Source organism: Mytilus galloprovincialis, chromosome 12 (assembly GCF_965363235.1).
Source record: "Mytilus galloprovincialis chromosome 12, xbMytGall1.hap1.1, whole genome shotgun sequence".
Taxonomy (NCBI): Eukaryota; Metazoa; Mollusca; class Bivalvia; order Mytilida; family Mytilidae; genus Mytilus; species Mytilus galloprovincialis.
Window position 1 is genome coordinate 77,823,221 of NC_134849.1, and position 17,871 is coordinate 77,841,091.

Below are 17,871 nucleotides of genomic sequence, written 5' to 3' on the forward strand. Positions count from 1 at the left end.
ATGTTCTGAAGTAATTTGTAGTTGTGTGTTTTATACTGCTGGTGTACAATCTGTTATGTTCTGAAGTAACTTGTATTTGTATGTTAATACTGCTTATGTACAATCTGTTATGTTCTGAAGGAACTAGTGGTTGTGTGTTTTATACTGCTAATGTACAATCTGTTATGTTCTGAAGTTACTTGCAGTTGTATATTTTATACTGCTGATGTACAATCTGTTATGTTCTGAGGTATCTTGTATTTGTCTGTTTATACTGCATGTGTTCAATCTGTTATGTTCTGAGGTAACTTGTAGTTGTATGTTTATACTGCTGGTGTACAATCTGTTCTGTTCTGAAGTAACTTGTAGTCATGTGTTTTATACTGCTGATGTACAATCTGTTATGTTCTGAGGTAACTTGCAGTTGTATATTTTATACTGCTTGTGTACAATCTGTTATGTTCTGAAGTAACTTGTAGTCATGTGTTTTATACTGCTTATGTACAATCTGTTATGTTCTGAGGTAACTTGTAGTTGTATATTTTATACTGCTTGTGTACAATTTGCTATGTTCTGAGGTAATTTGTAGTTATGTGTTTTATACTGCTAATGTATTTATACTGCTGATGTACAATCTGTTATGTTCTGAAGTAACTTGTAGTTGTATATTTTATACTGCTGGTGTACAATCTGTTATATTCTGAAGTAACTTGTAGTTATGAGCTTTATACTGCTTATGAACAATCTGTTATGTTCTGAAGTAATTTGCAGTTGTGTTTTATACTGCAGATGTACAATCTGTTATATTCTGTAGAAACTTGCAGTTGTATGTTTTTACTGCTGGTGTACAATCTGTTATGTTCTGAAGTAATTTGTTGTTGTGTGCTTTATATGTCTTATGTACAATTTGTTCTGTTCTGAAGTAATTTGTAGTTGTGTGTTTAATACTGCTGGTGTACAATCTGTTATAATCTGTAGTAACTTGTAGTTGTGTGTTTTATACTGCTTGTGTACAATCTGTTATGTTCTGAAGTAATTTATTGTTGTGTGTTTCATATTTCTGATGTAGTTTTTTCTGTTCTGAGTAACTTGTAGTTGTGTGTTTCTTCACTGCTCATGTACAATTTGTTATGTTCTGAAGTAACTTGTAGTTGTATGTTTTATACTGCTGGTGTACAATCTGTTATGTTCTGAAGTAACTTGTATTTGTATGTTTATACTGCTTATGTACAATCTGTTATGTTCTGAAGGAACTAGTGGTTGTGTGTTTTATACTGCTAATGTACAATCTGTTATGTTCTGAAGTTACTTGCAGTTGTATATTTTATACTGCTGATGTACAATCTGTTATGTTCTGAGGTATCTTGTATTTGTCTGTTTATACTGCATGTGTTCAATCTGTTATGTTCTGAGGTAACTTGTAGTTGTATGTTTATACTGCTGGTGTACAATCTGTTCTGTTCTGAAGTAACTTGTAGTCATGTGTTTTATACTGCTGATGTACAATCTGTTATGTTCTGAGGTAACTTGCAGTTGTATATTTTATACTGCTTGTGTACAATCTGTTATGTTCTGAAGTAACTTGTAGTCATGTGTTTTATACTGCTTATGTACAATCTGTTATGTTCTGAGGTAACTTGTAGTTGTATATTTTATACTGCTTGTGTACAATTTGCTATGTTCTGAGGTAATTTGTAGTTATGTGTTTTATACTGCTAATGTATTTATACTGCTGATGTACAATCTGTTATGTTCTGAAGTAACTTGTAGTTGTATATTTTATACTGCTGGTGTACAATCTGTTATATTCTGAAGTAACTTGTAGTTATGAGCTTTATACTGCTTATGAACAATCTGTTATGTTCTGAAGTAATTTGCAGTTGTGTTTTATACTGCAGATGTACAATCTGTTATATTCTGTAGAAACTTGCAGTTGTATGTTTTTACTGCTGGTGTACAATCTGTTATGTTCTGAAGTAATTTGTTGTTGTGTGCTTTATATGTCTTATGTACAATTTGTTCTGTTCTGAAGTAATTTGTAGTTGTGTGTTTAATACTACTGGTGTACAATCTGTTATAATCTGTAGTAACTTGTAGTTGTGTGTTTTATACTGCTTGTGTACAATCTGTTATGTTCTGAAGTAATTTATTGTTGTGTGTTTCATATTTCTGATGTAGTTTTTTCTGTTCTGAGTAACTTGTAGTTGTGTGTTTCTTCACTGCTCATGTACAATTTGTTATGTTCTGAAGTAACTTGTAGTTGTATGTTTTATACTGCTGGTGTACAATCTGTTATGTTCTGAAGTAATTTGTTGTTGTGTGCTTTATATGTCTTATGTACAATTTGTTCTGTTCTGAAGTAACTTGTAGTTGTGTGTTTTATACTGCTGGTGTATAATTTGTTCTGTTCTGAAGTTATTTGTTGTTGTGTGTTCTATATTTCTTATGTACAATTTGTTCTGTTCTGAAGTAACCTGTAGTTGTGTGTTTTTTTTATTGCTTATGTACAATTTGTTCTGTTCTGAAGTAACTTGTAGTTGTGTGTTTTATACTGCTGGTGTACAATCTGTTATTTTCTGAAGTAATTTGTAGTTGTGTGTTTTATTCTGCTTATGTACAATCTGTTATGTTCTGAAGTAACTTGTTTTTATATTTTTTATACTTCTGTTCTTATAGTTCTAAAGTAAATTGTTGTCCTGTGTTTATGTACAAGTTTCAACATTTTGAAGTTACTTGTAGTTTTCACTGTTTCACTGTGCTTTAATTTTAAGTAACATGTAGTTTTGTGTCTTTTTTTGTTCATGTACCATAATAGGCTGTATCTTCAAATGATTTTTCTATGAATTATTAAAATAAGGTAGTTTTGCGTCTTTTATTGTACATGTACCATAAGACGATAGATGATTTTTCTATAATGTATTAAGTTAAGGTGGTTCTGAATGTGACTATTTTACTTACATCTTGATAATTAATGTCTGCACCATTCTTTAGACATAATTTTAAGGCTTCTATGTCTCCATCCTTAGCAGCTGTAAGAAGTTTCTGTAAGTAAACCATAGAAATAGATTGTAATGAATGTCCTTACTGTTAAATTAGGTAATAATTATGTATTCTTCTGTTTAGCAATGACTACATAAATCAGTAGTATCCTTCTTCAAATAACAGACAGAGAGGAATTCTTTTAATAGCATATAATTGTTGGGATTTATGCACTTTATATCATCAAGAAAAACACCAAGAGTGCACACGCTGAAATGTCTCGCCTTCTTTACTAATCATTGAAATTATGTTGATAGTCCTAAATAAAAAGCTTTATCACAACTGTCACATAAACTTAACATTAACCAAGAAAACTAAACATTGACAAATGAACCATGAAAATGAGGTCAAGGCATGTACAGCTAACAATTCTTCCAAACAACAGATATAGTTGACCTATAGGTTATAGTTTAAAAAAACCAGACCAAAACACAAAAACTTAACACTGAGCAATGAACCGTGAAAATGAGGTCAAGGTCAAATAAAACCTTATATTTGCATACAACAAATATAGTTGACATATTGCATAAAGTATTAAATAAAAAGACCAAAACTCAAAAACTGAACTTTGACCAGTGAACCATGAAAATGAGGTCACGGTCAGATGACACCTGCCAGCTAGACATGTACACCTTACAATCATTCCATACAACAAATATAGTAAACCTATTGCATAAAGTATGAGAAAAACAGACCAAAACACAAAAACTTAACTATAACCACTGAACCATGAAAATGAGGTCAAGGTCAGATGACACCTGCCCGCTAGAAATGTACACCTTACAACCATTCCATACAACAAATATAGTAGACCTATTGCATAAAGTATGAGAAAAACAGACTAAAACACAAAAACTTAACTATAACCACTGAAACATAAAAAAATGAGGTCAAGGTCAGATGACACCTGCCAGTTGGACATTTACACCTTACAGTCCTTCCATACACCGAATATACTAGACCTATTGCTTATAGTATCTGAGATATGGACTTGACCACCAAAACTTAACCTTGTTCACTGATCCATGAAATGAGGTTGAGGTCAAGTGAAAACTGTCTGACGGGCATGTTGACCTTGCAAAGTACACACATACTAAATATAGTTATCCTATTACTTACAGTAAGAGAGAATTTAACATTGCAAAAAATCTGATCTTTTTTTACCAGTGGTCACTGAACCATGAAAATGAGGTCAAGGACAATGGACATGTGACTGACAGAAACTTCGTAACATGAGGCATCTATATACAAAATATGAAGCATCCTGGACTGGGTTGCACAAACGTCTATTAAAGTTAATAGTCTATTAAAAGTACACTTAAATTTAATAGTCTATTACTTGCGTTGCACAAAATTTAATTAACGTTAATAGTCTATTAACTCACTATTAAATTTAATTGAACGAAGGAGCGCTATTAAGTCCTTAATTGTACATTTAAAATGGATGCCATGCAAGTGCTTGGCTAACTTGTACCTCAAAATCAGCCGAAAAATACCGTGACAGGCTTCTCAACTCGATGACTTGACGGACTGAGAGCCTCGCACAGCCGCTGATATCCCACATTGTATGATTTCGTCACAAAAAGATATAATTGTTTTTTTTATGATTAACCATTTTCATTATAAATCTATTAGGGAAACAATGGTTTTATTTTCAATACGACAAGTGTCATTAAACTGAAGAAAAAAACTTTTGCCCACATCCTTCGAAGTATGCTTTGTTCAAACTGAAATATATTTCTTAGTATAAAATCCATTCTCCAAAATTAACAATTTTTGAAGGCATGCATGGACGAAAGCATTGGACATTTGAAACCCTTTTATAACAGGGGTGAAGAATGTGCAATCTCCGTTGACGCTTTGATAAAGAGTGCTTTCTTTCACGTCCGCATTTCTATTAAGTATGGCATGCGAGTTAACATTTTAATGATTACTACAGATTTGAGAAATGAATAACAGAACAGTGCACAATAACGTACAATAACATACATTGTTATTCGTAGGAGATGAGAGAAACTACGTGATAATTTTGATATTTTTTTTTATTATTTAAGATGGCATGGTGTATATTGTCCATAAACAAACTAAACTAATGTTCTTCTCAAAGTAATTCTGCAATGCGCGGATACACCGGACTGCATCGAACGATAACAATATTGGGCCAATGGAAGGCGTCCCAGAAAAAATTTAAAATAGCCTTGCCAGACGTCATAATTATTTGGACTAGGTCAATATTATAGTATTGTCAATGATTTAACTAGTCTTTGCTATGTAATAACAAATATGGTAGTTTTAAATTACAGCCCTAGTTTTTCTTCGTAAAATTCTACATCCAGCAGATCGATATTGGTGTCAACATTGAAAATTAATACACATTTTCCCTGAAATACGATGTATAAACGTTGTTAAATCCTGTGTCGCTTTGAAGGTGTCACGATTGTCATCCTCAGCCTACGCAATGTGTTACTGTAATTTGAATTTCAAAATGACTAAGAGATGTTTTATTCGCCCTCTACGCCCCCCTCTGGATCCGCCACTGAATTAAAAGTCCGAGTTGAAGTATCGGAAACCAGTTCACATTGACTGAATCCTATAGTCTGTTATCACGAAACCAAAAAAGGTTTACCAAGTTTGTTTTCACTTTAATCATATATTTACAATGCTAATTTTGATAATTTTCTTTAAATTTTAAGAAGGGAAAATTCTGTTAGCAGTTAATTTTTAGCGTTTTCTTTTATTAAAATCATTCAATATTCATTATATTTTTAGACCACGCATTTTTCTAATCTTTATTTTTTTTGCCCGTTATTCTCTAATCTTCATTCTTTAAGGGCATTATTCTCTAATCATTTAACCCCATCCACACCCTCATAAACGAAGAATGTGTAAATGTAATCTCCATTGACGTGTTGATAAAGAGTGCTTTCTTTCACGTCCGCATTTCTATCAAGTATGGCATGCCAAGTTAACATATTAATGATTACTACAGATAAGAAACACAAATAACAGAACAGTGCAGATCTCACAAACATGTTCAACCCCGCCGCATTTTTGCGCCTGTCCCAAGTCAGGAGCCTCTGGCCTTTGTTAGTCTTGTATTATTTTAATTTTAGTTTCTTGTGTACAATTTGGAAATTAGTATGGCGTTTATTATCACTGGACTAGTATATATTTGTTCAGGGGCCAGCTGAAGGACGCCTCCGGGTGCGGGAATTTCTCGCTACATTGAAGACCTGTTGGTGACCCTCTGCTGTTGTTTTTTATTTGGTCGGGTTGTTGTCTCTTTGACACATTCCCCATTTCCATTCTCAATTTTACAATACCATACATTGTTATTCGTAGGACATAAAGAGAAACTACGTGATAATTTTCATATATTACACAGTGAATTAATTTAGTTTTTTTTTAAATAAAGATGGCATAGTGTAAATTGTCCATAATATTTATAACCAATAATACATATCTAACAAATTTTTTTTGCAGCTGAAAACTGTAATATAGATGAAACGAAACTATCCGACACTTTTGTATATCTTGGGTATAAACTTCAAACAAATATCTGATATTGACATGGGATAGGGTTCATAATAAGATAAACAATTATCGGACTTTTGGGGATCGCCCAGATATTCCGACACCCCACTGGTCCAACACCCCAATAGGCCGACAAAGGTTAATAACTGCTGTAATAGAAAATATACTTCATGAGTAGAGCTTTATGAGGATGTTGATGTGGATTTACAGAATAGAAAATAATGAGGGGGGGGGGGGTGTTAAAGAATAGAGAAAAATGAGGTCCTAAAATAATGGGCAAAAAGTATAAAGAATAGAGAAAATGGCAAACATTTTAAAGAATACAGATATGAAAGACCCCCTCCTCTCCAATCCAGACACCCCTTGGTAGAATAATTGTTGACATGGTATTTGAACTATTCGTTCTAATATCACCGAAACAGATTTTAGCATGCCACCTATCGGATATAACTATCAAAGAAATACCATGACCATATGCATATAAAGAAACTGAAAACTTTGCAAGCTTTGGTACATAAGAAAGTGGGAACACATTCTACTAAAAAAAAAGAAATGTCATCAGCAGTGCAGTCTCTCTTCATAAAGAAAAATGTTCACGTGATCAGGGAACGACCATTTAACTTCAAGGGGGTTATGTTTTTTTCCTAAAAAATATATTCTGATCCCCAATTTGATGGAAAAAAATATTTCTGGTCAAGCAGTTGAAAAACAATATTTTGAATGCAGATTCCCCCATACCTTATATAGAGTTAAACAACACATGCAAACATGCGACACGAAAATTACTCTAGCAACCAACACCACCTCTTTTGACACTCACAACGGAAGGTGCAAGTTTTCACTATTCCGATTTACGAGCATTTTTTGCTGTTGTAAACTTATTATAACAGATTCCTCACAGAGAACGCGACAAACTTTACAAAGTTCTATTTGGTTTACCACTGTCTTTATAGTTCAACGTACCGCGTATTAACTTTAGATAATTCACTCTTCAATTAAGTAGTGTATAAACATTGTTGTATATATAGACTAACTAAACTAATGTTCATCTCAAAATAATTCTGTGCACTAAACTAAGCATCTCGCATACAATCGTCTAAGTGGTAAAGCCTAACTGGAGCCTTAACTTTCTAATTTCTCTGCTTTGGGAGAGATACATAGCTGTGTATCGTCATGTTAGTTATTCAATAAAGCTTCACAAAGCTTATTTCGTTTGACAAAATGTTCGCTACACCGCGTCTCATTCATTCTTTATTTTAAGGGGTGAATATATCCGACTACTTTCACTAATACATATCTACCAACCGACCGTGATAAATTGCCTGAGCCTGCTACAAGGCAAATTCGCGGCGGTTCCTATTCAATACTAGTATGTACTTTCATTGATTGTATAGTGGCAGTTCAAGTGTCATTGACCTTTTTTCATGCCGGATGGCAACTATTACAGGGCCTTTCTATTTTTTTTTAATGTCAAGTGATTGTTCTCGGCCTTTACATACATGTCAGTAATATTTGCCACTGGACATCACGCAAAATTTTAAGTACTTTATGATATGTTATTTGTATTATTATTTTTAGGACTATCAGGAGGAATAGGTTTAACTGATGGGATTATTCTCTTGAAATCAAAATTATTTATTTAAAAAAGTTGTTGAATTATTCCATGTCAGACTATTTGGGATATCGGAATATCATGGGGTGTCGGACTAATGGGGCGTCGGACTATTGGGTTGTTGGACCAATGGGGTGTCGGACTAATGGGACATCTGAATAATGGGGCTGCCCCAATTTATGATACTTAATTTCTCCCCTCGTGTATTTTTCCGAGAATATTTATTCCCTTTCAATGACAACACAAGTAATTTCTTGTATCTTGTTTGAAATAAATTAGCGGCTAAATTTCTCTCATGGGAGATTAAAAATTTCTGATTTTACCACGATTGTGCCAAATGTTATAGTAATTTATTCGAGTTAAAAAACGAAGTGAAAAATCGACTTAGATTGAGTCAGTCTCTCGAAAGGGAAGATATAAATATAGCAGGCTGCAGTTGTCAATTTTCTTTTGTAGATGTCGACAATAAACTTTATATTTAAATTAGTAACATAATGGAATTTAAGACTAATACTTTTTTATTCCCCTATTCCCCTTGTTTTTCGAGACTTTCTATCTTTTTCAATACAACATATGCAATTTCTTGTATTTTAGAATTGGACATGTTTTGGTGTCCATTGAAAGTAGACCCAGGGTTGCGTTCAATATATTAGCAGCTCCGTAGATGTATGACTATTGAACGTGTAGCTAGCCTATACTTATAGCAGCAACGTAGATATTGATAGAAGCTAGGCTAGCTACACGTTTAATAGTCATAAATCTACGTAGCACTACGTAGCATTATTTAGCTGCTTCGATGTTGAACACAACCCCGTTGAAAAATGATGAAATCGCTAAATTATCGTGTTGACGTCATGAAAAATTAATGAAAATCGCTGAAATCGTGTTGACGTCATGAAAAATTGATGAAAATCGTGAAAATCATGATGACGTCGTGAAAATGATGAAAATCGAGAAAATCGTAATGACGTTGTGAAAAAATGATGAAAATCGCAGAATTAAATGGAGCTTAATTGTCTATTAGTTAATAGTATCCTTAAAAGTGATTCGTGCAACGCTATTAAATCACTCTATTAACTAATTGTCAATTAGATATTTAATAGTCTATTAGAAGTTAATAGTCTATTAACTTAATAGACGTTTGTGCAACCCAGTCCAGGTCTTCCACCTTCTAAAATATATAGCTTTTAAGAAGTGAGCTAACACCGCCGCCGGATCACTATCCCTATGTCGAGCTTTCTGCAACAAAAGTTGCAGGCTCGACAAAAACTTTAACCTGAACTTTGCACTATCATTTTCTATGTTCGGTGAACCATAAAATTGGGGTCAAAACTATAATTTGGCATTAAAATTAGAAAGATCATATCATGGGGAACATGTGTATCAAGTTTCAAGTTGATTGGACTTCAGCTTCATCAAAAACTACCTCGACCAAAAACTTTAGGCTGAAGCGAACGGACGCACAGACGGACGAACGAACGAACGAACGGAAGCACAGACCAGAAAACATAATGCCCCTCTACTATCGTAGGTGGGGCATAAAAATAGATTGGTCTAATTCAACTCACATGAACTAAATAATGGCAAGAGGAGATAACTTCAGTATTTTATTTTTTTTATGTAGAAAAATTGTCCCAATATTTTTTTCAAATAACTCTACAGACCTACTTAGAGTTACAAATAAACAAGGATTCTGAAGGTACTAGGCCTAAATTAAAATATTGTTTGTTTGCCTTTTTCCGACCCTATGTTTTGAAACAGGGTAGGTAGGTAGGTAAAATATTTTATTTTTCTTTCCCAAAAAATATCTTAGCTCGGTACATTTTTTGTCATGGGTAGGCAGGTAGGTATAATATTTTATTTTATAGAAACAAAATCTGCCTGATGTAATTTTTGTTTGTACAAATGTATTGCTTTTGTTTAAGTACATGCTTTTGCTAAAAAGTTTCTGGGACTATAAGTATAATAAGCATATTTTCAACGTTTATATGCCTGGAACTTTTAAGAGTTTTAAATTCTACTTCCGTCGTATGCTTACCTTGACCTAAAGGTTTTCTGTAAGAGATAACTTTATCCTGGTAAAATATGTCCAGGCAGACATAAATTACTAGTAGAAAAAGTCCCTAGAGAGTTTAAATTTTTGTGTGTGCCTGTGTTTCCAATAAAAATGCTACAAGACTTGAAACTCAATTGTCACGTATTTTACGTTGCATTTATAAATGATCTGTATGGAAAAACTTGGCGATTTTACTGCCAAATATTGTCCACTTTACAGACCTTTGGTTCATGTCAGATATATATAATATGCTGGTCGAAGGCTTAACTGGACCCCTGTTGTGTTCACTTATCGCTACACTGACTTCGGTGCGAGGGTCTCACTAATAAGTGACAAGAAGCGACAAGAAGTGTCAAGAAGCAACAAGAAGAATAAATTAAGCGACAAGACGCGAAAAGAAGGCTATTTAGCGACTAGAAAACTTTAAAAAATTATTATTAGAATAAATATATAAAAAAAAAAGCATTGAACTTTTCATTTTTTTAGATATATATACGAGCAGTAATAAAGTGATTTTCATTTTTTTTTTATATATAATATTGATAGAATTAAACATTTGTGAAGAAGAAAGGGATTATATAGTTTTTATTAGACAACATATGTTAAAGATCATGTATGCACTGTTTTCAGCAAAGTGAAAGGTATGAATTAATGAGTCAAGATAACACTTGGTGTTTTGCATGGCTGTTGGTCTGAACAATTTCTTTCAAAAAAGGATGTTTGGCAGAATTAAATTAAATTTGAATAATATTGATGACAGTTAGCATATATCATCAGCAATATTTTGTTTGTTTAAAGGACCTTTTTTTAATTATTTTTATAATTAATTTTTTAAAGTTTTCTTGTCGCTAAATAGTCTTCTTGTCGCTTCTTGTTGCTAAATTCATTCTTCTTGATGCTTCTTGTCGCTTCTTGTTGCTAAAATTCTTCTTGTCTCTAATTATATAGACCGCGGTGCTAAGCTATAGATGGAACGGATAACCAGTTTAGTCGAAGGCATCGTAAACATAATCATCCTGATCTACATATCACCAAAGGCCATCCCAACATAACGGGATACAAATATTTTGTGCACACGTTGACATTTTGTATGAACCCTGCTCTTCAAGTAAAAAGACACAGAGTAATTTTCGTCATATCATGATTTCAGCTTTCAACATCGATTTGAAACTCTAAATGCAAGTGTTCATGTCAAACGCTCAAGTGATACCAAACGGACTTGACCTTATACAGGAAAGATAAAACCCGAGGATTCTGGTAAAAAAGTTTTGAGCGGGAAATACAAATATAAGATTTTTGGTAGGAATGACAAAATAAATTAAAATTAAATCTTACTTGTAAATACAAATAAAATATTTTTTAGCGGAACAAATTTATAGGGTCGGTCGGTAAAGGGCAAACAAACAATATTTTAATTTAAGCCCTACATAAATAATACACTATCTCCCACCACCTACTTTTAGAATCTTTTTTTCACACACCTCCCTCCCACCTCCCTCAAAAGCTGTCCATCCCCTCCTACATCATGTACATTCATACTTGAAAAATATTCGCTAAATTTCTTAAACTGCATTTTTGTTTGTTTTGTTCAGTTACTGAATACTGATTCAAATGCTGTTTGTGTCACGTGTAATGAGTAGAAATGTTTTTGAGTTCACCTTGCTTTGTCCCAGTTTTGTATTTTTTTTGTATTTGGAATAAGTAGTTTGGTAGTTCACTTGCATCTAATTGTACACTAAGGCCAAATAAAACAAGAGTGCACACGCTGAAATGTCTCGCCTTCTATACTAATCATTGATATTATGTTGATAGTCCTAAGTATAAAGCTTGATTACAACTGTCACATAAACTTAACATTAACCAAGATAACTAAACAAAGACCAATGAACCTTAAAAATGAGGTCAAGGTCAGATGAACCATGCCAGGCAGACATGTACAGCTAACAATGCTTCTATACAACATATATAGTTGACACATTACTTATAGTTTAAGAAAAATATACCAAAACACAAAAACTTAACACTGTGCAATGAACCGTGAAAATGAGGTCACGGTCAAGTAAAACCTGCACGACTGACATAAAGATCATAAAATATTTCCATACACCAAATATAGTTGACCTATGGCATGTAGTATTAGATAAAAAGACCAAAACTCAAAAACTTAACTTTGACCACTGAACCATGAAAATGAGGTCAAGGTCACATGACATCTGCCCGCCAGACATGTACACTTTACAATCATTCCATACAACAAATATAGTAGACCTATTGCATATAGTATGTGAAAAACAGACCAAAACATAAAAATTTAACTATAACCACTGAACCATGAAAATGAGGTCAAGGTCAGATGACACCTGCCAGTTGGACATGTACACCTTACAGTCCTTCCATACACCGAATATACTAGCCCTATTGCTTATAGTATCTGAGATATGGACTTGACCACCAAAACTTAACCTTGTTCACTGATCCATGAAATGAGGTCGAGGTCGAGGTCAAGTGAAAACTGTCTGACAGACACGAGGACCTTGCAAGGTACGCACATATCAAATATAGTTATCCTATTACTTATAATAAGAGAGAATTCAACATTAAAAAAAATTTGAACTTTTTTTTCAAGTGGTTACTGAACCATGAAAATGAGGTCAAGGACATTGGACATGTGACTGACGGAAACTTCGTAACATGAAGCATCTATATACAAAGTATGAAGCATCCAGGTCTTCCACCTTCTAAAATATAAAGCTTTTAAGAAGTGAGCTAACGCCGCCGCCGCCGCCGGATCACTATCCCTATGTCGAGCTTTCTGCAACAAAAGTTGCAGGCTCGACAAAAAGTATGTGTGGTTCCAGTTACATTTGAAAATAAGTTAGGGTAGGTAGGCAGGGATTTTTTTTATTTTATGTGGTTTTTTTTACATTGAGTCTATGGGAGCAACATTCTGACTTTAACAGTGCTTAATGAAAAATGACAAAAATATTTAGGGTAGGCTATTTTTAAGCCGAAAAAGTAGGGACGGTAGGGTTACTGGAACCATACATAATTTTTCATTTGGCCTAATGGGCAACAAAACTACAAATGACAAGGAGACTATTAAGTAAATCTTACCTTATTCCAACTTTCCATTATAGCCTAAAAATAGAAAAGAAGAATTATAGTCAATATATACTGTTGAGTTTTAATTGAGGTATTTGTGTTATTGCCAATTGAAACATGATCACTATGAGTGGTAAAATACTGACCTAATATTGTTATCTTCTTATTTCATTCAAATAATATATTATAGCATTGAAACAGTCATTTATCTTAACTTTTCTGCACTATTTAAAGTTAATGAACTGAACTCAAAACCTTAAAAATCTAATCACATACCTAAATGAGGTACAAATGTATTCTACAAACAGGGTGTGACTTTTTCCATCGAACACCAGAACATCTATTGCACTTTTCCAGATCTAAAAATTTCAGAAGTTTTATTTACCAGCATTAAGACACACATAAAGAACAATATTAACTAGAATTGCCATTGCAAGCAATAGCGGATGTCACCCTTCCCCTATTGCCACTTACAGGCAGCCATTTCAAAATGGTTTAACAGTGAATGCACGCTTATATTCATGGCAATACATCTTTCTGTAAATTTTCAGTACATTCAGAACATTTTAAAAAAAATCACATTTCTGCTGTTTCCATGGCAACGGCAGCCATTTTGAAAATTTCAAAGTCAAAAGTCTCATCTGTACTTGCCAGTTAACAATAATATCAAGTTTCTTTAAGTTCAAAGCATTTTGAGAAATTTTGACTTTTTTGCAGTTTCCATGGCAACGGTGGCCATTTTGGAAATTCTAAAGTCAAAAGTCTCATCCAACATTGCCAGTCAACTATAATATTAAGTTTCATCAATTTTGGAGCATTTTGAAATTTTTGAGATATTTGATCCTGTATCCATGGTAACAGAGTAGTTCCAATGATTGTCAAAATCAATCAAAACCTGTATATAGTGGATAACTATATTGTGTAAAAATTTGATGATTTCAAGTTCAAGCATATCAAAATTATTCACCAAACCCTGAAGTTTTTAAAGCATTTTGACACTTATGCTCTGTTTCCATGGTAACGGCAGACATTTTGGAAATTCCAACGCCAAATTCCACATCTACCAATGTTGCTCATCGTTACCATGAAGTTTCAAAAAATTTGGAGCATTTTGAAATTTTTGAAATTTTTGGTGCAGTTTCCATGGCAACATAGTAGTTCCAATGATTGCCAAAATCATCCAAAACCAGTATATGACTGGCACCTACATTGTATCAAAATATGATGATTCTGAGTTTAAGAATCTCCAAATTATTCACCAAAACCAAAAACTGGAATTTTTCACAATTATTCTGTTTCCATGGAAACGGCAGCCATTTTTTATGGTCTTAGACCCACCTGCACCCCGCAATTTTGTGTTCCACCTTATAGTGAACTATCATGAAGATTGGTTCCATTTCACTCCAAAAAACCTGCCGGACAAAATAGGTGGAAGTATAATAATAACTAGAATTGCCATTGCAAGCAATAGCGGATGTCTCATCTGTATTTGCCAGTTAACAATAATATCAAGTTTCATTAAGTTCAAAGCATTTAGAGAAATTTTTGACTTTTTTGCAGTTTCCATGGCAACGGTGGCCATTTTGGAAATTCCAAAGTCAAAAGTCTCATCCAGACTTGCCAGTCAACAAACATATTAAGTTTGATCAATTTATGAGCATTTTGAAATTTTTGAAATATTTGGTCCTGTATCCATGGTAACAGAAGAGTTCCAATGATTGTCAAAATCATACAAAAGCTGTATATAGTGGACAACTATATTGTGTAAAAATGTGAAGATTTCAAGTTCAAGCATACCAAAATTATTTACCAAACCCTGAGGTTTTTAGAGCATTTTGACACTTATGCCCTGTTTCCATGGTAAAGGAAGACATTTTGGAAATTCCAACGCCAAATTACGCATCTACCAAAGTTGCTCATCGTTACCATGAAGTTTCAAAAAATTTGGAGCATTTTGAAATTTTTGAAATTTTTGGGGTAGTTTCCATGGCAACATAGTGGTTCCAATGATTGCCAATATCATCCAAAACCAATATATGGCTGGCACCTACATTGTGATAAAATATGATGATTCTGAGTTTAAGCATCTCTAAATTATTCACAAAACCAAAAACTGGAATTTTTCACAATTGTTCCGTTTCCATGGAAACGGCAGCCATTTTTTATGGTCTTAGACCCTACTGCAACCCGAAATTTTGTGTTCCTCCTTATAGTGAATTATCATTAAGATTGGTTCCATTTTACTCCAAAAAACCTGTCGGACAAAAAAAGGTGGAAGAATAATAATAACTAGAATTGCCATTGCAAGCAATAGCGGATGTCACCCTTCCCCCTATTGCCCCTAAGCGGCAGCCATTTCAAAATGGTTTAACAGTGAATGCACATATATTCATGGCAATACATCTTTCTGTAAATTTTAAGTACATTCACAGCATTTTATAAAAAAATCACATTTCTGCTGTTTCCATGGCAACGGCAGCCATTTTGAAAATTTCAAAGTCAAAAGTCTCATCTGTACTTGCCAGTTAACAATAATATCAAGTTTCATTAAGTTTAAAGCATTTTGAGAATTTTTGACTTTTTTGCAGTTTCCATGGCAACGGTGGCCATTTTGGAAATTCCAAAGTCAAAAGTCTCATCCACACTTGCCAGTCAACTATCATATTAAGTTTCATCAATTTTGGAGTATTTTGAAATTTTTGAGATATTTGATCCTGTATCCATGGTAACAGAGTAGTTCCAATGATTGTCAAAATCAATAAAACCTGTATATAGTGTATAACTATATTGTGTAAAAATTTGATGATTTCAAGTTCAAGCATATCAAAATTATTCACCAAACCCTGAAGTTTTTAGAGCATTTTGACACTTATGCTCTGTTTCCATGTTAACGGCAGACATTTTGGAAATTCCAACGCCAAATTCCACATCTACCAATGTTGCTCATCGTTACCATGAAGTTTCAAAAAATTTGGAGCATTTTGATATTTTTGAAATTTTTGGTGCAGTTTCCATGGCAACATAGTAGTTCCAATGATTGCCAAAATCATCCAAAACCAGTATATGCGCAGTAATGTTAAGGCAGTTCTCCATAAGTTTTGAACGATTCTATCGCAATCTAATTGTGACGTCATGTAGTCGTTTCTATTGGTTGTCAGCACATTTATTCTTACACTCAACGTCATTTCAAAGCTTGAAAAGGCATCAAAACAAGCAAGTGCGTGTCAGCTGTTTATGAGTTTTTCATACGATTTGATGATGTTCCTGACGGAAAACATGACTCGGGTATCCAACTGTAAGTACAATATGACTTATGTTATGTTTGTTTTCATACGATGTGTTAAATTCGCGAAACGTTAGGTGTTGTTTACAAAAAGGGGGAGGTGTTATCGAATTCCAACTTGACCATGTTTATTTTATAATCTGACCGCGTGATCACTATGAAGTGTTCGTTTTTTAAGTCGAAAATAAATTTGGATTCGGGCATATAACACTATTTGTTATTTGTAGTGTTCTTTATTTACTTACAATAAATTGCCATTTGATTTCAGAAAAAATCAATTAAATATTTACATAAATTTACTGATTGATTGTCTAATCAGACTGACAAGTACCATTAGACAAACCTGAATTTGTATTTATTTCATGGTACTTTATTTCATGGAAAATAGTATAGAAATAAAAATGTGGGGGTATTTTTCAAATGAAAAGTTATGAATAATCAATTTTAAATATTGATGTATAAAAAAACACACAACTCTGAATATATTGAGAGTTCAAATATATTGTATGACAAACTTTATTGTTTATATATCTTTGTTAAAATAACTATAACTTTCATTCAGGAGAAAGTGGAAGATACATAATTGCTCTTTTCATAAATGTGTCATTTATTTCTCTATAATTGTCCAGTATCAGGCTATATAGTTGTGAGTGTGTGCACATTATATAAATGTAGCTAGCAAGTACAAAGTATTCATAGTTTAAGCAAAAATGCCTTTTTTATATCCTCTATCATATCATAGCATGAATAAGAAAATATATATATAAAAAAGGTGTCAAAAAAGATAGCCTTGTAATATAAAAGGTATAGATCTTTAATCATTTATTTGATTGATCAAGATTGTTTGGATAAATTATCTGATTTAATTTTGGCATATCAAGTTTTTCAATTATTCAAATAATGACATGTGTTCTCTGTTTTCTTTAATACAGGATGTGAGCAGACTGTGCTGTACTTTTGAAATTAATTTGTCATCAATTGGAATTGACTAAACAGGTAAATTTCAGTATAAAATAAGAAGATGAGGTGTGATTGCCAATCATGATTAAATAATGATAGTTTTTACATTAAAAAATTGTACTACAAAATGTATTCTGTTTTATAAATTGATCAGTAGTTAAACCTATTTAAACTCTAGTTTTCTTGTCATTTCAAACTAAATTTGAAATCCATAATTTCATTTAATGAACTGTGTGCATTAATGATTATAATTTGAATATGGTACTAGATTTGAATTTATAGAAAATTCCAATTGAACAAAATGCA

General features: G+C 33.0%; 1 long non-coding RNA gene across 2 annotated transcripts in view; it reads right to left on the reverse strand.

The window, feature by feature from the left end:
* Positions 1-2,931: 2,931 nt before the first annotated feature.
* Positions 2,932-17,871, reverse strand: part of LOC143054918 (uncharacterized) — a 70,575-nt gene continuing 55,635 nt past the window's right edge. For both annotated transcript variants that reach the window (XR_012971880.1, XR_012971881.1), the window contains 3 exons: positions 13,599-13,681; positions 13,335-13,358; positions 2,932-3,021 (listed from right to left, as the gene is read on the reverse strand). This is a non-coding gene — a long non-coding RNA (uncharacterized LOC143054918). The remainder of the gene's footprint in view (positions 3,022-13,334; positions 13,359-13,598; positions 13,682-17,871) is intronic.